A 21,715-nucleotide genomic window follows, 5' to 3' on the forward strand; every position below is an offset into this window, starting at 1 on the left:
AGAACTAATCACATTTTCATTTATTTATCAAACATTTCATTTAGTGATGCAGTTTGGGTCTTCACTGCAATGGAGCACACTTCGCGAAGATTAAGACCCAGGCTTATACTGACGAAGTGGATTGGAATATGGAAGTTCCAGTCCCGGTGGGACATGTATGTGGCGTTGCCACAGAGTGAACGTCCAGAAATCCTAGCGTCCGTGGCTCACGGAGTCTTATTTGTTGTTCACAGTGAGTCATGGCAGCGCATCTTTTCTCCATCTGATATTATAATGGAAGGTTTCGTACCAGTGGCTGTAAGCCCAGTGTGGCTGTTCCCACACAACGTCTCCCAAACAGTTTAAAAATGAAGAAAGCAGTGATTCTTATAATTCCACTACATACAATATTCCATTTCAGCCATAATTAAGACATTCAGACCTGAGATTTTTGCCATGTAAATATAGCCAAATTGGTGTAACAGTTTATTTGCTGAAAACTGCTGCCTGTTGATTATCTTAACTCATAGCTACAGGTATGTAAATATAGACACCGAGTGACTGGTCTGGCGGAAACACGTCCCTTGCATATAACTGTAAACTCCTTTCTCACCCCTCACCTACTGTGCAGCGATTAAGTTGCAGTTTCTCGCTCCAGACCTAGGCTTCTGTAATCTGTTCTGTGACACTGGGGTAATACTCTGCAAAGTACATTTTCCCTTTGTTTCCAGGTAGTTCAGCCAATAGGAGCATGTAGAACAAGGAAGCCAGGAGTAGAGGAGAAGGAACTTCTTCTGAATATATGTTCTTTAAACAACTTTGTCCCAATAATAGTGCCCGACACCAGCTCCTTTCAGTATTCCCAGGACCAGTTCCAGAACCACCCTCCAGGGAACTGCAGCATCTCGACAGCTCCCCAACCTAAAGGTCCGTCCCTTCCCTTCATGCAGCCCCTCCTCTGAACTGCCAGTTCTTTGTTGCCTTTTCGTTCTTCAACCCTCTAAATTCCCTTGTTAAATTTCCCAGTTGAAATACCTAATGAGGTTTCTGTTTTCTTCGTGGACCCTGACTGTGCAGTCTTTGTAGCAGGAGGCCCTCCAGGGTGGGGTTTATGGGATTGGTCTGGTTCTCTGCCTGGGCGTGAAGGCAGTGCTGGCAGCTGCTAATGGGAATGAAAAGTTAATATTTCATGGCAAGCAGCAGCCTCTCAATTTATTGTGGCTAATTGTGACAAAGTTCCTATTAAGCCAGTGTCTTAGGGGACCAAATGCCTGCTGAACTTGGCCTTCATGGTAACAAAGTGAGGGGCAGTGATGACAATGAATGACAATTTCAAGGACAGTGGGGTGAATGAACTGAATGGATTGTGGGGGCTTGTCGGGGAACAATGACAAGTTCAGGGCTTTAAAATTTCAGCTCAAATTACAGTGAGAAAACTCAAGAACTTTTCCTGTGGTAGCTTCCAAAGGTTCTCTTCTTATAACCATGGGGCTGAACTCGTTAAAAATCAAGCTCAGAATTTAGTTGTCTCAATGGCAAAATTACACAGACTCGCCAAACCTCTTGTGTGAAAGATGTTGACTGGGAAAAAGTGGGACCTTGACACTTGGGAGGTGACCTCTGGGTCAGTTGAGTCAAAACTGAGAAACTTGAATCTCAAAATCTTAAGTCTTGATTCCTGTGAGCCTCCCTTCCTGGTGGAAGCAGCTCATCCTCCTGAGTTTAAGAAACCACTTCCCTTTGCTTGAAGACCCTGGAATAACCTTATGTGGGGCAGCAGGAGATGGTCTAATCTCCTTAAGACTTTCCCCAATGACCACTTGCTGTCCCCAGACCTTTGCCTAGGATCATATCTCAGCAAATTCCAGGGGGACAAATATAAAGTCTAATCTGAGAAAAGAGCGCTTATACTCAAAAAAAAAAAAAAAAAAAAAAAAGCAAATGGGAAAGGGAAAAAGTAAGATCTTATTCATTTATAATGACAGAAAGCTAACGTATGTGTGGGAGTGACTTCTAAGGGTGTTAGACCAAAGATGACGAATATAACATTGGATTGAGCTGAATTTATTGATATGAATGCACTTAACAGAGACTGTGGATTTGTCATAATTGCCCACATTCTTCTTACTTCTGACCCACCCTCAAACCTCTTCAACTACCACCTCCATCTTGACTTGTTCCTCGACTCACCAAAGGCAATGAATCCTTCTCTGGCTCTCCCTCCTCCACTTTACCATTTCCCTTTTACCCATTTCTTTCTCCTCCTCCTCCTCCTACCCCCTTGCCTTGCCTCTCCTACTTTTCTCAAGACAGAAAAACTGTAAGACTAGTGCTAGTGATGGGCCTATATTAAGAGAAAGGAAATTCATACATTTTGAAGGAAAATTAAACAAAAACAGCCCAAGGTGACTTGGACTGATGTTCCAAGATGAACTTGAGTCCAAGTCATCAAGTACTAAGTGTATTCATGTACCGGAAGCACCTCCTTCAGATTTCCCACCACAATTTCCATTCACTTTCGTATTCTCATCTAGTTAGAATCTTAGGTACAAAGTCTTCCACCAATAGGGTAACTGAGACCTAGAAACGTTAAATCATCTTCCTGTGCTATTTCTCCTTCCTCTGTGGTATTTCTCTTCTACTATTTATTATTACAAATTATAGTATTTTATTGCCATTAGAAATTTGAGTTTTATTTACATATTCGTTTGCTTTTCCTCAATGATCTGGAACAGCTTCACAATTTTATAGCAAAATTTTAGGGGAAAATGCATTCAAAGTGGCAAATAACCAACTTCCAAGAGAATCTGAATCCATTTTTAAGTTGACCCCTGCTTGAATAATCCTTCAGATAACGACTGAGTAAGGAAACCAGGAATTAGATTAAATGGTTAAGATCACAGATTCTGGGGCCAGAATGCCTGGGTTCAGATCTCAGCTCTGCTATTTCCTAGCTCTGAGACTCTGGGCAAAATATAAAGAATCTCTCTAACCTCTCATTTGTAAAATAATACCTATTACGTGATGATGTTACAAGAATGAAGTGAACAAATGGATGTAAAGCATGAGACAATACTTGGCACGTAGTAAGCTCTGTATTTGTAAATTTTATTGTTTTGAGGACATTATTTTTATTCTGATTTTTGTAGATAGAAAGCAAAAACTTTTAGGTATCAATTAACATGCTCCAGCAACATGGCTGGTGAATGAAAAAGCTGAGATCTGAAACCACATCTATTAGCTTCTGAAGGCCATGTCCTGTTGGTCGTGGCTTTCCTTTTAATAATCAAATATGCAGAAATACATGCGCCACATCATAGAACCCACAGATTAAATAACTTCCAACGTATAAGAGTTTCATTCCTGTAAGTGGCTTTTTTTTTTTCATCAGAAGATATTTTTTAACTGCTCAAGAGTATAAATGAGGTTAATCAGTTTGGGACAAAAAATAATTGTTCTATTAGCTATATGGAGGAAAAGGAAGAGAAAGCAGGAAAAAAAAGCCCTTTATTTTAGGATAATCCTCAAATTGGGCCACAAAACTTCCTAAAGGAATCACATGATTTTCCGCTTCTAGACTCAGAAATAGTCTCTTGTTGATGCTCTAGTCTCTACTTCATCTCATGTTTTGGGGGAAAAAGGCAAAAACCTATCATTCCTCCTATTTTACAACTTATGATACAACAAGAAGCCTTTACATATTATGAATTTTTAATTTTCTTTCATTTAGCTGATTCTCTTGCTGAGAAAAGTGACTGCCAAAGAACTGTGCCTGGTACGCACGATAAGCATCAATAGTATCCACTGCATTAATAATTTAAGCATAAACAGTCAAACAGAACGATCCTGCAGGTCCCACAGGTGAATCACGCAGAGTTTTAAAGATGCTGGTATGTTTAAACCAGGCAGCTTTTCAATGAAAATTTTACCCCAAGTGTGGTCAGAAACGTGTAAGAGAGGCCACCGATTCAACACCCACTCTCCTGTCACCTGGATCTCACTGCTTTCGCCAGGGCACATCCCTACCCAAGACCTTCATAAGGCTCCACATGATTCATGAGATCGAGTTCAAGGCCAGCTCCAAAAGCATCCCATTTACCTCGGTGTTCAGCATGGCCTTCTGATTGGTTGGGCATCTGTTCTGACTGATTGGTCCATGTACCTTTTTTTTTTTAAAAAAAAAACTTAAGTATTGAAAAGACCATTTTATTAGTTTTCTGTTGCTGTAGTAAAAATGTGTCACAGGTTTAGTGGTTTCAAACAACAGTCTATGATCTTACAGTTCTATAGGCTAGAAACCCAACGCAGGTCTCCTGGGCTAACATCAAGGTTCTGACAGAGCTGTATTACATTTTAGAAGCTGTAAGGAATACTCCATTTCCTTGCTTTTTTCATTTTCTAAAAGTTGCTCACACTCCCTGGCTTGTGACCCCATTCCTTCATTTTCAAAGCCAGCAACAAGGGACTGAGTTCACATCATATCACTCCAAACTTCTGCCTCCCTCTTCTATTTATATGTAGAATACAGTGGATCCACCCAGATAATCCAGAATATCCTCCTATTTTAAGGTCATCTGGTTAGCAATCTTAATTGCATCCACAACCTTAATTCGACTTTCCCATGTATCTTAACGCATTCACAGATTCTGGAGGTTGGGACGTGGACATCACTGGGGACCACTAGTTCACCTGCCAGGACTATTCTTGCAGTTCTCCCTACATACTCTCTACTGCTCACCCAAACACGCCCTTTGCTGAAATCAAGCTTATCTCCCTGTTGACTCTCAAGGTCAGTGCATTTTCCCATCTCTGAACCTTTCCCTGCTTCCTTCGTCCTTCCAGCTAAACCCTTTCCCTTTCTCTCAAAGTCCGCCTATCCTTCCAGGTCCAGCTCAAGTTTCATCTCCCACATGGAGCCTTTCCCATTTCAGTGTATTCATCTTGTATTTGTTTTACCCGCCTTTTTTGACCTTCAGTTAGAATTCTGTTACATAGACATACACAAAATTGCTAATAGCTTTCATTTTTTACTTACAAAATGAGAAATGGTGTATGATTTAAATGAAAAATCACTTCCCCTCTGTTTGCCATTTAGTTGTTCCTGAATTATTTTATTTGTATTTGTTTTCTCTTCCCATTTGGATTGTTGTCTCTTTGAAACCAGAACTATGTCTCATACTTCTTTGGAATAATTCCCTTCCAACTCTCACTTGCTCAAAAGATGGTGGTTCATTCAGTATGGATGTAGTTGTAATAAATTGTAATAAATCAAGAGCAGGGGACGTGTCAAGAACGCAAGTTGCTGCGTACCCTTCAACCAAGAGCAGAACTCAGTCTTTTCCATAGGATTTGGCTCTTGGTGATGCTAGTCATTAGCTGGTGTTGCACAGAAGAGCTGAAGTCAGGGAGGTGGATGTGTAAAGGGCAGTTGAAGAATTAAGAGCAATGAGAGTAGTTTGCTGAGGATGAAGGAGAGAGATGAGTGGTGGTGGATTGATGGTAAAGAATAGTGTTTTTAGTGCATGAGAGGCCGAGAAAGAAATAGGGGTTGGAATGAGGATGAAGAAGAGAGTTGGCATCTTAGTTAAAGGAAGAGACAGAGGGCCAGGCAGAATTTTGGTCCAGAAGAGGTAGTACAATTCTTTCCTTGAAACAGAGATTCTCTAATTTCCCCCAATGTTCTTTCCCTCCTCTCTTTTCCTGAACTTCTCTGACCTTTTAAAATTCAGTCCTAATACGGGGATCATGACTGAGATCATGGATGCCAAGCACCTGGCCCTGTGCTGGTTACACAACAGAAGCTCACATAATGCTCTGTTCCTCTCTCCTTCTCTTTCCTCTTTGGGCTGGACCACTCTCCCTGCCCATTTTCCCTTTGCTTGTGAAGGAGATGAAATGCCCTAGGATCAGACTGCCAAGACTGACAGATGAAGTAGCTGTGGCACATCAATTGTGAAAAAGGCTGTAAGAAACAGTTGGCTCTAGCTCCCAAATTCCATCTGATGACAATGGCCGTCCTATTGGAAACATCCTCACCGTGGTCTTCACAGAGTTGGCCTGTGAAGATGTTCCCATTCTCTCATCCAGCCTCCTCCTGTTTCAGGTCGGAAGTGAACAGAGTGTGGGTGGGTCATGTAGCTCCGGCCAGAAAGGGCTAATGTGAGAAGCAGACCAGCCTCTGATGAAATAAACAAGGAACATAATTCTGATTGTGTCTGTACTGTTCACCTTGCTCCAGTGGTTGCAGCAGCAGAATACAGGAAGCTAGGAAGAAACCAGAAAGCAAAGATGTGTGGAAGCAATAGCAAGCCACTCAAATCAGGATTTCTCAAAGAACAATGGTCCAGAGGGATGAATTCTGCAAAGAAGATTACTTGGTCCAATAAACACAGGAAACGCTATGTGTAATACTCATAATCCATATTGGCAATAAAGAAAGTAATGGTTAAAGACAATGCATTTTTACAACTTATTTGATCATGGATTCCATTTTTAAAGCCACATCTTTTTTTAGCCAGATTTTTAGAGCCATATTGGATGGAACAGCTATAGAATGAGACTTAATCATGTTAATGGTCATCAGTCAAAAATTTTCTTAAAATTAATTTTTTTTCTTAAAATTAATTTTGAAATTGATTTCCTATCATAGTTCAAGTACATACTATCACAAGCAATCCATAATCAAGAAAGTTTTTAAATGGGCTTGTCATTGGTGGATTTGAATGGATAGAGTTTCTATAGCATTGCAAAGATACGTATTTTAAACCTATTTTTGGAAGAGAGTGTTAGTGGGGTATTCCATTTGGTTTGGTATCCAATATTCATAAATTGCTATCTTTTTCTGTTGTACTTTATGCTAAATATATTCCATAGTATGTTTTCATAATTAATATGCAAATAGATGTATAGTTTATAATTAATTTCAACTGGGCACAGTGAAAAACTTGAAAACCTCAGCGTGGAGGCATCTTTTTTGGTAGGAGTTCAATGAAATCCCCAAATGTCTTTGTTTTTGCAATCCATAATTTGCAGATTATTAATACAATAAATCCTTGTTGTCTGCGAGAGTTGGCATCGTACCCACGAACTCCTGTGCAGAAAGCCCACAAACTAAAAATCCAAATGGAAAGTGAAAAAAAAACAAACATGTGGTTTCTGTGTATGCTCATTACCTGCTTCTGACACCATAATATCTTGGCCTTTTATAGATCTTCTAACTGGCGCTGCAGGAGCAGCTGCAGTCATTAGCCACGGGAGAGACTAAACACACATCTGCATGGAAGGAGGCCTGGGTCAGCTTGGTCTTCTGAACCCCAATTTTAGGCATAGGAACAGGCACCATCCATAGCACCTTTTGTTCATGTATTTAAAATCAAACAGTGTCATGGATTTTATAGCATAAAGGGATTTGAGAAATCAAGAGGGTCTAAACCCTCTTTCTGCCTCCTTTGGTGCAAGGTTTGGGTGGGTTAAGGGGCTTGCCCCAGATCACATGTCTGGCAGGAGATGCAGGTCGGATTCCAGACCAGTTCTGGCTTCTGTGTCTGAGTTCTTTCTGTTCCCTTCCAGTGGCTCTTTGGGGGGCTCTGGGAGAGGGACACAGCAGAATTTGGTAGCGTCTACCCACACACTTGGTATCCCTTAGCTTCTTCAGACCTAGACATGGACCTCTAGCCCCAGTGACTCCCAATCCAGAATCCCTCTCCTCACGCCCTTCTGAGAAAAATGCTGCAATGGAGGCACCCCTTCCCATGTCTCCAGTTCAAATTCCACACAGCAGTGTCCTCATTTTGGAATCACTTGTCACACCTTCAGCTGGACCTGTTGGGGTTAAAGCACCAAGAAAGCTGAACACTTGGTGACCGAAGTCATAGTTGCTTCGAGAGCTAGGGTCCACCTTTTCGAGGGCTCTATGGTGCCAACCCAGAGCCAATACCCCAGCATTGCTGGAGGGAATGATGGCGCCCTGCGCTTCGGAGAGATTTAAAACCGAGACCCTAACTGCTCATCATCATTAAAAATCTCCAGGCAGTTTTCATCAGAGCAAGGGGGTGGTTGCCTGAGGTTTTGGCTGACAGTCAACCCAACTAATTACATTCTGTCTATGGTGTCCTCCCGCAGTTTCAATTGGATGTGTTATTTTTTTTGTAACTTCCTGTCCTAATCTGAATGTAGGGTTGCTGTGTGTTCTTAAGCAGATGCTGCTGTCCTTCCTGATAAGAGAGGCTTTTCAGATGTGTTTTTTTTTTTTTTTTAAGGAAAGTTTTTGAGACTTTAAATAAATGATGTCTTCTAAGTGATTCCAAGATCCTGGTATCAAAATAAATTTTCCATGCAGTGTCTGCAGGTAATGAGCTATTTATATTGCTATTTTCTCTCACCAAGCATTGACATGAGCAGACATGCTGAACCCCAAGGTAATAACGTCCGACTTACAGACAGGCAGTGTCACGGCAGTGCCCTTAGCCTTCCCCTGTCTCCTCTCCTTCCCGATCACAGACACTCCTGTGGCTCTTCCTACCGGTGAATTTCACGGACAACGCACACGTTTTGTGGCACGGGTGCAGTGAGAAAACCTTAAGCTAATTTTATCTGTTTGTCTATCCCTCTGCCCATCTGTGTATCCATCTATCTGTCTTACCGTTGGTCAAATAAAGAAGAATAGGAAGAAATTGTTAAAATCCTGATCTTTTCTGGCAGAACACCTCTGTGAACGCCAGCAGATAGAGCCATCAATGGAATAAGAAGGCATTGTATGGTGGGAGGTCAGAAACCAGGAGACATGACTTTGTGATTCCTTCTCTCCCACCCACATTGGCTTCCAGTTCCATGACCTTCAACAAGTCCTCTCGCCTCTCTGGAGCACATGCTCTCCTGCACTAAAGAGTTGAAGAGGCGCCAGTGGCGAGTGTCCAAGGACTCTTAGAACATATAATTTTACATACTTTCCTCCATGTTTGAGAGATGGAGAACATGGGCTTTACATAAAACATTGATAACATAAAAACTTTAATGATAGAATTTCTGTGTTGATAAAAAAAATTATCCAAAATTTCCAGATGTTTCCATTAAGAGATTAAAAACACTGGCTAACATTTTGAGAGGCTTACGCTATGCCAGGCACAGATCTAGGCCCTTTATTGGTATTAAATCATTAGATCCTCACTTATTAGTCCCACTTTAGAGATGAAAAAAAAAAAAGAGACACAAAAGGGTAATTTTCCCAAACTAGGAAGAAAGAGAGCCAGGATTCATGCAGGCAGTTCAGTTTGGAGTTCACGCTTTTCCCAGCTCTGCATTGCTGCCTCCCCTGGGGACAGGCACTTTATAAACTTCAGTTCACCTCAAACGTTTCTTAATGGCCATAGGAGTAAAAACATCCCACCTTCATCCCCAAATAGGGATTTAAAAGAGAGAATAATAAGATTCTCTTCTGCAATTAAACTATAATCTACACATGAAGAATTAAAGCAAAGATATTCAAAGTCATTTTAAAAAATAGAAGCCTTCCTCTTCTGTTTGGCTCTGCATGGATGTGACTTTTAAAAATCACTTTCGTACTTCTCAGTGTGGACTTGGTCAAGACTTGGGTCTCCCTTGTTTCATGGCTCGCCCACAGCATCTCTATTTTTTGGAAGGGATGCCAGAAGAGAATAAACTACATAAAGGATAACCTTTTTTTTTTAAGGGGTCAGTCAAAAGGGGTTTGGTTGGCCATGAAACACTGAAGGTGTGTCTTTGAGTCAAATATCAAACCCAAGCCAGATAGGAGGCTCCTCTGGGCAAAAGTCTAGTTGATCGCTCTCGTGGCTTCTGTGTCCCTGTGAGGAGAATGGATGTCTTGGGTCTCTTGGCTTGAGCAGACTGTCTTTAGACCATAGAGCGACAACCCTTTGTGCTCACCCCAAGCCCATTAAACATCCTTCTGTTGACTACGTGGCTGGTCACAGCAATGACTATAGCGAGGTAAGATGCAGTCCCGCCAACCGGAATACACCTTACAGCTGCACTTCTCATTGCAAACCAGTTACTGGCGTTCTGATTGGACATAGTCTCAGGAGCTGTGCTCATGTGGGTCTGTCCTTGGAACCACCCCGTATCACTGTGAATGCAAAGCTTGTCTCCTAAGCCTCAAAGCAAAGGACCACACCCGATCCCGTGGCAAGTCCGTGATGTAAATGCCCCCTCTTGGGGCGTCTCAAAAGTACCCCTGGTCTCTCCTTATGACTTGCCTTTATGTCTTGGGCCCTGCACATGTATTCCTTTGGCCTTCCCCATCTGTGGTCTGAGGTTTTGTATGACCTCAGTAGAAAGTCTCAACAGGTGTGTCTGCCAATCCCAGCTCTACGCCTTCAGTACAATAAGCTGCAATTTTCAGAAAAGGATGAACATAGCAATACAGATCTATTCCCATGGGTACATATTGGTGTTTATATTCACATGTGTGCCTCCATTTGCAAGACAAAAAGAAATACAAAATATGAAATAGCAAAATGAGGAGTGTGGAATTTGTATTTATCAGAATATGATAAATGTCATGATAATAAGCCTTTCAAGGGAACAAACAGTCTCCTCGAGCATCCCTGCCTGCCAGGCTGTGTGTGAGGCACAGAGCAAACTCCCTCATGCCTCCTCTTTGGCTGAACATCACTTGTGATTTAAAATTCAGACGTCATGACCAGTGACAAAGGGATCTTGAGAAAGGCGTCCTCGGTGCATCTGAGATATTTCCAGTTCATTGTAAAGAAGGAAATGAATAGGCGGCAATTAAAACCAAACTTTATATATCCCAGCTATTGTGTGAAGTATGTACGGAATTGTGATCTGAGAAAAGACAAAAACCCCAGCTTGAGTCGCACTAGCGCATTGTGTGAGAAGGATGTGTTACGAAGTAATTGACATTTCAAGAGTTTGCAGAAATCATTAGTCTCCATGTCACCTCTGTTTAAGTCAGTCTTAGTACAAATCAGAAATTAAAATGTTAACCAACTAGCTTGATTGCCTGTTTTGAGTTAAGCAGTAAATACTGAAGTGAAGTCGTGGTGTCCAGCACTGCACTGGTGAGTGGGTGGGACACAAGGGGGGTCCCTGCCTGCAGATTCTTATAGTCTAGCAAAACAGATTCAGATACGAGAAACAGCTAGAACATGCAACCTCCATATCCAGCATAAGGTTGCATCAGGGATTCTCAATCAGAGGCAATTTTGCCTCCCAGGGGACACTGGGGATAGCAGGAGACATTTTTGGTCGTTTCAGTTGAGTGGTGGTACTGGCATCTAGAGGGTGGAGACCAGGGAGGCTGCTAAACATCCTGCAAGGCACAGGACCGCCCCCATGACAAAGAATTATCCGCCCCGCATGACAGGAGGGTAGAGACCACATACACAGCCTGTACACCATTGCGGTGTTGTTCCGTACTGGCGAAATTCAGTTCCCAGGAAAGGAGACTTGAGATGGTGCTTAAGTCCTGGGAGGACTGAAACTGTCCAGAATATTTGCAGGAGCCGGGATGCACCCCTCATTTCACCACTGGAATCCTCCACTCACTGCACTCAGCTGTCAGCTCAGCCTCCTCTTGGTGCCGTGTGGTACCAGCACACATTAAGGTAACTCACAATTAATTAAGCACATACTATTTGGCAGGACCTCACAAGTTTTTAGGTTTTAAGCCGTCAATTCTCATAATAATTTTGTAAAATAGGTCCTATTGCGATCGCCATTTTATTTTTTATTTTTTTAAATTGATGCATAGTCAGTTACAAAGTGTCAGTTTCTGGTGTACAGCATAATGTCCCCATCATGTGTCTATCTATCTATCTATCTATCTATCTATCTATCTATCTGTCTGTTTATCTATATATAGATACATACACACACATATGTTCATTTCCATATTCTTTTTCATTAAAGGTTATTACAAGCTATTGAATATAGGTGAGCTGTTACAGGTGTAGAAATAAGTCTGAAAGAATCCATCCTACTCTACCAGTGATGGCAGAATTCTAACCTTAGGATGTAGAACTGAAAGAAGTTTAAAAAATAACAAGTAAAAAGCTGCTCTCCCAGACTCCTATGGAAAGTTTACTGAGGTACCATTGTCCAGGAGCAGAGGTCATGTCCTTGGAGAGTCTACTCAAGGTCAGCCCATGGCAGAACTGGAGACGCAGAAAAGTGTGTCGCCAGGGAGCTCAGTTTTTTTAAACACCTGCTTTTACCACCGAAGAGGCTTCCTCCACTCAACATCAACTCGCTCACATCAAATTGCTTCAGAAAGGAAGAGAGAGGACATTGACTCCAACCCCCTTCCACGTTCTCAAAGGAAAATCACCCTTTTTTTTACTTTTTGGTGTTTTTAAATTAATGGATTATCCCCCTTCCGCGAGTGCTTTCAGGTTTAAACTTCACCTCCCATTGCAGCGTGGGGGCATTTCAGACCCGGCTAGTAGATAAAGGAGATACTTCAAAAGAACACCCAGCCTCCTATAAGTAAAATCTTCACTATATGATCCCCTTTTACTTAGATAGAGTCAATAAAAAAAGAAAACAACATTTATTTTCTTTGAATGCCCGACATCAAACAGGACTCGGGGCACTATAAGGAGCATGGAGGGATCATACTCCAGTTTCTGCTGCCAAGCAATTTCAAAAATCAGTTGGAGCATAAAGCAAATACATAAATAAGCTCCTTTAAGGGCTACCATAGAGGCGAGGAGTGCCAGGAGGGGTCAGAGAAAGGAGAATTTACACCTGCTTCATAAAGGCAGATTTGGCTTCATGAAGGAGACAGTTTTGAAATGGACATCGAGGGAGGGTGTAATTGTAACAGGTGAGGATGGGCCGGTAAAAGCAAACAAACAGGGCAAGCAGCATGAATACAGCCTCTGGAGCAGGACAGCATGGGGCGTATTCAGGGACAAAGCCAGGAAACAGGATGGATGGGCCCCAGGGGATTGTATGAGTGAGGTAGGAGATCAGTTGGAGAAGGACCAGAAGAATGTGTTTTGTTTTGTTTTGGTTTGTTTTGTTTTGTTTTGTTTTGTTGTTGTTTACCAGGGAGACTAAGAAATGTCTGCTTAATGTTACTGGGCACATGTATAGGGCATTTGCTTCAAACAACAGAGAAGAGTGTATTACCTGAAAAACTTTCTTCTAAAAAGGAAGAAAAGAAGGAAGGGAGAGAGAGAGAAAGGGAGGGAGGAAGGAAGGAAGGAGAAGCAGGGGAGGGAGTAAAGAGGGCCGAGCAGAGGGTGGGGGACCCCTAGTTGCTGAAATGCAGAGGGAATTGAAAACGAGGGTGTTTGAGGGGAGTGACTGGTAGAGGTGTTGAATTAAGTGACCTTAAAGTTTGACACAAGCTAAGGAATTAACATAAAATGCAGACACAGCCTGGTAATACTCCTGGGGCACCAAGCAGGAGTAAATTCAAAACCTCTCCAGAAAGACATGACACCTAACCAGGCTACAGATCAATCCCTGCTGAAGAAACGCTCACCATTCAAAATTATAAAAATAAACAATTCTATATGAGGGTGAATCAAAAGGCACAAGAAACAGAGGGAGTTGAACCCTGGGAACATCAGGTAACGATTTTGTAGAGAGTATAAAATAAATGTTTAAATGATTGAAGATAAAAAACAAGGATAAGGGGGAAAAAAATCCATTCCTTCCCCACCCCCCACCCCAAAAAAAGATATGGGGGAAAAAGGAAATGTTGATAAAGAACCAAATAGAAGTGCTAGAAATAAAAGTTTTAATCATTGAAATTTAAAACGAAATGAACCAAACAGCAGATACTGCCAAGAGAGAGTTAATGAACTGGAAGACAGACCAGGGACACTTTTCTGTAATGTAATAACAGAGATAAAGAATAAAAAATGTGATACAGAAGTTATAAGACTTGAAGGAAGTATCCATTTATGATGAGTCCTAGAAAAAGAGAATAGTGTAGTTGGTAAAGTAGCAATACTAAAGAGAAAATGGCTGAGAATTCTGTTGTGTGAGTGGTAGATGCAAACCCTAAGATTTCAGATGCACAGGGGTGGCATGTCCTAGGTGCTCCTGACCCTGGCAGGCACTAGAAGGAAGCATTGGGGGGTGGGTGTGGCATTATGCAAGTTTGACCACAGTGTAAGGAAAAGGCCCAAATGGGAAAGGATGGCTTCTGCAGGTGGACTGGCTTCTGCCCTGCAGGAGACCCACTGTGTGAGCCAGGTCCAGCCCCTTCTCTCCTGCACCCTCCTGCCCTCGGGCTTCTGTCTGTGTTCTGCCACCAGACCTGGCCTTGAGATGTGCTGCCCTCTCTGCATTCTGACCAAAGTACCAAAAAATCCCAATCTTGAATAGCCACTGAGACCACATGAGAGTTTAACAAATGGGAAAAAAATTAACACACCTATTTTCCCCCCATTTTGCCAAATCACACAATCCAAGAGACTGTTTTTTTTTTTTTAGTTTCAGTGAAGTAAATGATACCTTCACATTGACTTGTCTGGGAAAGTTCCTGGGTAACCCATCTGCAAATTCTCTTATTCTCTTTGCCACTTCTAAAGTAGGTTCTAAATATCCTCGTGTGACAAATTGTGGAAAGAACTCTGGGTTGGAGGTGAAAAGGTCTGAGTTCGAGTCTTAGCTCTGTCAGAGGCTGGCTGCCTGAGCCTAGAAAGGAATCTCCAGACCTAATGACAATAGTGACCAATATTGTGTGCTTGCTGTGAGCCAGACCCAGCGCTGGGGGTCTCGTGCACACGCTCGCACCTAACCGTACAGCATCGCATTTTTATATCATTTATGGTTGAGGCCATTGAGGCCACCTGCCCACAGTCACATGATTAGAAGGAGGAAGAGGTCCTTGTGACTGCCAAACCCAGATCTTAACAGTTACAACCTCCAGCCTTACTGGTCTTTTAGTTTCTCCTGTCTCAAATGAAGCCTCCTCCACGCTCTAAAATTCTATGATGTGGTTGTAAGCCTGTGTCTTTGAGTGTGTGTGACTTTGAAGTTCCACTGAAGATAGCAAAGAATCGGCATCTATCACTAGGGAAAAGAAATCAGAGGTGTGCCCTATCTGACTTGCAGATAATGTCTGATAACTTATGACCAAACGTGGCTTTCAAAATTAAAAAAAAAAAAAACTGTTGTATTTTGTGGATTTTATCATCTTATTTTGGCAAATGATCAAAATGTTGGTAAACAGAAGGAAAAGTCAATCGGCTTGGTTAATAACGCTTATCAATTCAATCAGTTTGAAATCCTGCATTAGGAAATTAAGATTTTAGCCCATAAAGAGATTTCAACTCACAGATAATGGGCCTTCATGGAAGGAAAGGACTTCGAAGACATGTAACAGCAATTTGCTGTCTGAATCCTCCACGAAGCAAGGTTGCTTAATCACCCGCCAACTCCCCCCAAACACCCTGATTGCCTTCTTCCTTTCTGGTTTTTTCTTTCTTGTCTCTCTTGTCCTTGATACTTGTGTAAACCCTACCTATTCGATTGTTGTGATGTGGGGCCCAATTTTTATCCTCCTTCTCAGAGTCCTTCCCTCAGTTGACCAACCCGGTCTGTGGGATAAGTGAACCCTCTCTTCCAGATTCTTGGGAGCCTTTGTGGTGGTTTCCTCTCGCTGAGCACTTAGCATTCTTTTCCTGCCTGTTTTGTTAGTTAAGAATCATATAAAAGTAGGGCCCAAGTCTTAGTCTGTCACTGTTTTAAAACTAGCATGTATCAGATATAAATATAAATGATGTCTACATGTGTATCTATATGGTAAATATAGATGTATGATCCACATGGATACATACGCATTATCTTAGTATCCATTTGGGTGCAAGAAACAGAAAGCCACTGCACCTAATTTAAGACCAGAGGGATTTGTTATAAGGATACAGGGACATCACATAGCACCTCAGTGCAGGAAGCACAGCCAGTCTTCAGAAGACTGAACTGGGACCTGGAAAAGCATCAGGAGCGAAAGCAACTACTTTCTCGGTCTCTTTTTTTCTCTCTGGGGCCACATGATCTACCATCTGCTCCATTCTCTTGCTTTTTCTCAGCAGACGGCCTCTCTCCGCACCAAGTTTTCATGGGCCAGGGAGCACCGTGACCTCTAGTCTCTTGTCCCTTAGTTTAAATTCTTAAGAGAGAAAATTTGAATGACCCAGGTCATGGGTCAGGTGTCCAGCTCTGGTCCCATCAGCTGTGGCCAAAGAGGAGTAAAATCGCATGACAAAGCACGGGGGGGGGCCCAGCCATTCAGCTGGGGCAGAGAGTTGACACAGGAGCAGCTCCAATGAAAGGAATATATACTTACATATTGTTTTCTTTGACTATATACTGAGTGTGTGTGTGTGTGTAATGAGCAAGTGAGCAAATTCATACTTTGAAGATTTGCTTAATTATTTCATACGGGGGAAAAATAAAAACTGAGTTTTTTTTTCCCCCCAATGGAAAAATAAAAGCAAAGAAAAATTGTTGGAGGCTTGTAAGGACAGAGAGATGAAAATAGATAGGATATAAAATTCAATAGAAAAGCACTCTTTTTGAAAATGTTATTTAAGAAAGAATATTCTGACATCTATATGCAGGGTGGGCAGAATCTGGAAACAACAGTGGGCAGGAAGCCCGTTTGGAGTTTGGATTTTATAATCTTCTGTTCATAATATAGAACCAGACCCCAAAGGTTTAAAGAGTGTGGGCTAAGTGTCCCTTGCTCAGCAGACAGCATTTTGTTGAAGATATTTAAAGATGAAAAGCAGAAGCAGTTAGTCTACTGTGTAATATTTACTGATTTGAGCAGCTCTACTATACAGACATCTTACACATAAATTTAACTATTATTATTGTGGTGCCCTTTTCCAGGAAAGGGCAAAGCAGATTTGCAGGAGCACTTAACACATGTACATCCCCCACCTCTTTAAACCAAAGCGCATTGTATTCAAGAGCTTCATAAATTTTACAAGGATTCTGTCCTTTTGAGATCATAGCACTATTTTTTCTTGCAACACAATTAAAGTGGTGCCTCTTTGTAAGCTGGTTCCGTGAACTCGGATGGAAGAAATCTCACAAAAGCCACTGCTTTTGCCACGTGCATAATTGCACCGAGGATGTGGCTCTGAACGGAGGTTCCAGACTTGGGTATTGTAAGAACTCTATCAGCAAATAGATGTTTCATTGGCTACCACAACCTTCTTTGAACTTTATTTGCTCATTTACTGTGCTTTACCCACTTTTCTTAAGACTGGCTTTAAAAAATGATTTAAAGCATGACTTCCTTCAAATAGCTAATAGTCCGTCAAACAGCTTAGTGCTTGCAAGAGAATGCTTAAATTGATAGCGGCGAAATCTCAGATGCTGTATTTTTCCACTGATAAGTTGCAACCCAGGCAGAGATACACCGATTTTTATCTCTCTTCTGACCAGTATGTTTTCCTCAACTCAGTTCCAAAAAAAGAAAAGATTATATTTTATTCTGAAGGTGGTCCATACCAAATGTATTTTAAATTTTTGATCAGCTTGAATTATTAAAATGAATAAGAAGATGTTAATGGACTATTATTTTGACCCATGGCACATGTATATATAACCAAATCATATAATATCCCCATAAATTATACTGGGAAAGGAACAAGCAAGAGATTTAATCATCTTATCTAATCAGGCTTTATGAGAAAAGTTGGTTTTGGTTTGACAAAGTCAGATTTGGAATTCGACTATTTCTAGACTCAATGATTTCAACATGTGCTCTGTGTTATTGGTTTGTCTCCTAGGAGGCTAGATTATGTGAGATCATGAGCTTTGAAATATGCTTTCTAAATAATATTTCATAACAGAATTTTTGTTGAGTGCACAGTATTGCATCCTATGGCTCTGATGTCATTTATCATCATGACTTATCGAGCTAATCTCTGATTGTTAGACAATTTATATTTCCTAATCTTACACCATTATAAATAATTCTGTAGTGAACATCTTTGTAGATAAGTAATATCCTTCCTTTAAATTTGTCTTTCTGGCTCCAGTTTCCCTCTGCTTGAATCAATCTAATCTCTGCCTGACTTAGGCAGATTATTTTCCTGGAAAGAACACTTTGTTGAAAATGGGATAGTCAGATATTCTGGCTGTAATCAGAGCCTCCACAATCTAGTTTGTATCTTCTATTTCTTTGTGATGCCCTCATGATCTCCCATGGCTCTGCTACCTAAAGTCTGGCTACAACTTCCAGGTGGTCTCCATGCTGGCATCCAAGCCATTTTCCCTTAGGGAGGGAGAATGGGGGGGAAGAGAGTCCACTGAAGCCCTTTCTGGGGAGGTTATGGAACCAGAACCAAGAAATTGTTCTTTCTCCAGATAACGGAGATAGTAATATGTAAACCTTGGAAGCTTATGCTGATGTGTGAACCCTGAAAAAGAAAGTTTGCTGAACGAGAAGAGTAAGCAGAGGTAGAGAGACAGACAGACAGACAGACACACCGACTGACAGATACTCTAAGATGAGAAGAAAGGGAAAGAAAAATCAAAGCATCCTTTCCTTGGAAGAATGTTAGCACAGAATGATGGCGGGGAGGTGGGAGAGGAAGATGTAAGCCTTGGAGAGCGGTTGAGCCAATTAGTTAGTCCTGCTCATCTCATGGGTGCTCAGACGTGTCAAACTCACAGAGTTGGATGGGAGTGGACACCCAAATAGGTATGTGGTACACCATTGTGTACGTGTATGAAAATATTCTTAGGGCTGTTTTGCCAACCCTAGAATATCCCCAGCAGTATTTCAATGACACTAGGAAGGTAGCGAGTTGGAACCAACTGTATATCTAAAACTCTTCTCAGGGAGACTCCTACATGTGTCCGGAAGGCATTCTTTGACAAGCTGCTTGGAATAGCAGAAGACACACCCTTCCCCCGTGAGACATGCTTGAGGCTCAATAGATGGTCTTAAAATAACCTGGACACAAGATTGGATCATCTTAAAATCAGGGCTCTTTTTGTGTAGAGTGAGATATATGTGCTTGGAGCCAAAGCTGAATTTATTTGAGAATGAAGATCTTTGATGTTGCCACTCACCCCCTTATTCTCTGCCCTTCCCTTCATGTAGCTTCTTATCTTTTTCTTTTCTGAATAAATTGAGAGGCCATTGGTTTGAAGGATGCCAAATTAATAGGCAGCCCAGAGCATCCCTACTGTAGCCTGAGCGGGGCACCTGCACATCTGGTCCTGCATGACCATGACCTTCTCTGTATCTTTTCTTAGGCTCTTCCTCCCCTTCTCTACATGATGCTTTTTTTCTTTCTTTCTCAAGAACTAGCTAAAATTCTATCTAGTTTAGCCAACAGTGGTTCTATCTAAGCCACCACCTACACTGACCTTGAACCCTCTGTTGAAGGGTGAGAGTTAGAATCTCAACATATCTGTAGACCTTGCAAACCTAGATGTGACCTAGATGTGACCCTTGCAAATGCTTGTTGACACAGGAGCATCCATGCTGTCAGCTGTCAGCAGAAAGGAGGTCCGTATCCCATCTAGGGGCACCCAAGAAGCTCTCTGCCCATATGACACCTTATTTTCTCTGGAAGACCCCAGCCAGAAAGCTTAAAGAAGAAGTCTACATGGTCATAATTAGCTGTGATCCTTTAAATTTAAAAAAGTTGATTGAAATCAACTTCTGACTGGCCCTTGAGTTTTGACAAGAATCTGTTCCTACATTTTAGCAAATGCAGAGAAGGAAAAAAAGAAATATAATCACAAAACCCAATCTCTAGCAGGCAGCAGGTGGAGGCCAGTTGAATGGCAGGCAGGCATTCCTCCTAACTCGAGGCTGTGACAACACTGCCAACTTCTCAACATTTTCAAGAAGGAAGTGAAAAGAAGAAAATGTATTTGGCAGTTTTAATCAGATAATTACTTTTTTTTTTTTAAGAAAAGGTATGTTGAATGTAATTTCCAGGTTTTTTCCATCTGTTTAAACTTAAGTAGAAGCACGTCAATCCTGAACTGACCAGGCTACGTGATGAATATGCCCTTGAACTGAATGCTTTCAGATGGTTTCCTTTTATGAAACGGTGCACAAAGATGTGTACTGTGGTGGTGGAGTCGGCCTCGTGAGACATCTGGCCACAACATGTGCCTCGTTAAGGTACACCTGTAAGTGTGGGGTCATTTTTTATATCAGTAATATTAATAATAAAGGGCTCATTGAATAGGATTATTAATGGTGCCAGGTGGAGGATGTGGTATTGCTTACACCCTGGTAGGGGATTGGTTAATGTCTTCTCCCGCCAACGTTTCTGGTTTCATGTTTATAGACAGAACGCCCCAGATGATGGCTGGCAACATAGCCATTGAGAAAATGAATTCCCCCTCTTTCCCATCAGCAAGAAAATTTACAACAGTTGGTGGAGAATGTGAATGAATCCATTTTCTAATTTTGAACTCATAATCTCGCTACAGAGCAAGTAAGGTATTTACCAATTAATTCAAGAAATTTAAAAAGTCAGGCTCAAAGTTTTACTTTCCCTCACTTGACTCAAGTGGAAACTTCTCAGTTCCAGCCATCTATCGCTTCTTATTTCAACAGACATTCATCTCTGCATTTTCCCTTTGTGGTCACAAACTGAAAATTAGCGGGGGAAAAAAAAAAACCAAGACGAAATCGAAAACCTTTCCTTCCTCCTGTGGAATGTTTGCTTTTGCTGTTTTACAATGCAAGACTTGTAACAGAAGGAAATAGATGCTGGAGGTAGGGCACTTTTTAATGTGCATTATTACAGGTGTTAGCAAGTCTGGTAAATTCAGAGTATTGTTTAATTTGGCAACCAGATCTCAAGACTTAGAACACCAACCCATGTTTTAGCTTCAGATTACATGCAACTAGAATAAGATTTTAAATTTAACAAGGCAATTGTTGAATGTTAATTGAATTGCATTTGAGTAATAAAACTCAATTGATTACTAAGAACCCACTTAGAAAAGGCACAATAGAAAAATCGCCTTTTGTGTATCTTTAACCGTTCATGACTACACACGTACATCAATTTTTTCACAAACAATAAACTAATAAAAATAGTGAAAAATCTATTTGTATCACAGTTTAGAATTTTAAAATGATTTTTTCCACATACATTATATTAACAACTCCATAAAGTAAAGCGGTGGTGTGACCTTCATTTTGCAGAGAAGAATGATATTCTCAAGAACACAGTTAGCAAGTAGCCTCTTCAAAACCGAAACCCACCCCCACTGAATCTAAACTTTTATGTTTTTTCCATTCCACCATCTGTTTCCCCTCTCCCAGCCAATTAACTCCCCTTAAGAAAATCCTAAAATCCAGGAATGACTTCCACTGCTACCTCGTTTTAGTATAAAGACATTTACATAATCTGGGTGAATCTCATTGAGTCGATGAGTGGGGAAAGACAGACAAAAAGAATGCGTACTGTATGATTTCATTTCCGTGAAGTTCAAATCAGTCAAAACTTATCTAAGGTAACAGAGTTCAGAACGGTGGTTACCTCTGGAGGGAGGGTACTGACTGAGAGAGAGCGTGACAGTGCTGCCTGGGATGGGGAAATATTCCACGTCTGATCCGAGTGGTTACGACACAGGCATATATGCACATAAAAGTTTAGCTGACCACTTATGACTTGTGAAACTTACTGTAACTACCTCATACCTCCACTAAAAATTAATTTTAAAAAAAAGAGGTTATTGCCTTGCACAGCAACTGTTTACTAAATGTCCCTGAAAT

This window comes from Camelus ferus, chromosome 30, assembly GCF_009834535.1.
Source record: "Camelus ferus isolate YT-003-E chromosome 30, BCGSAC_Cfer_1.0, whole genome shotgun sequence".
NCBI lineage: Eukaryota > Metazoa > Chordata > Mammalia > Artiodactyla > Camelidae > Camelus > Camelus ferus.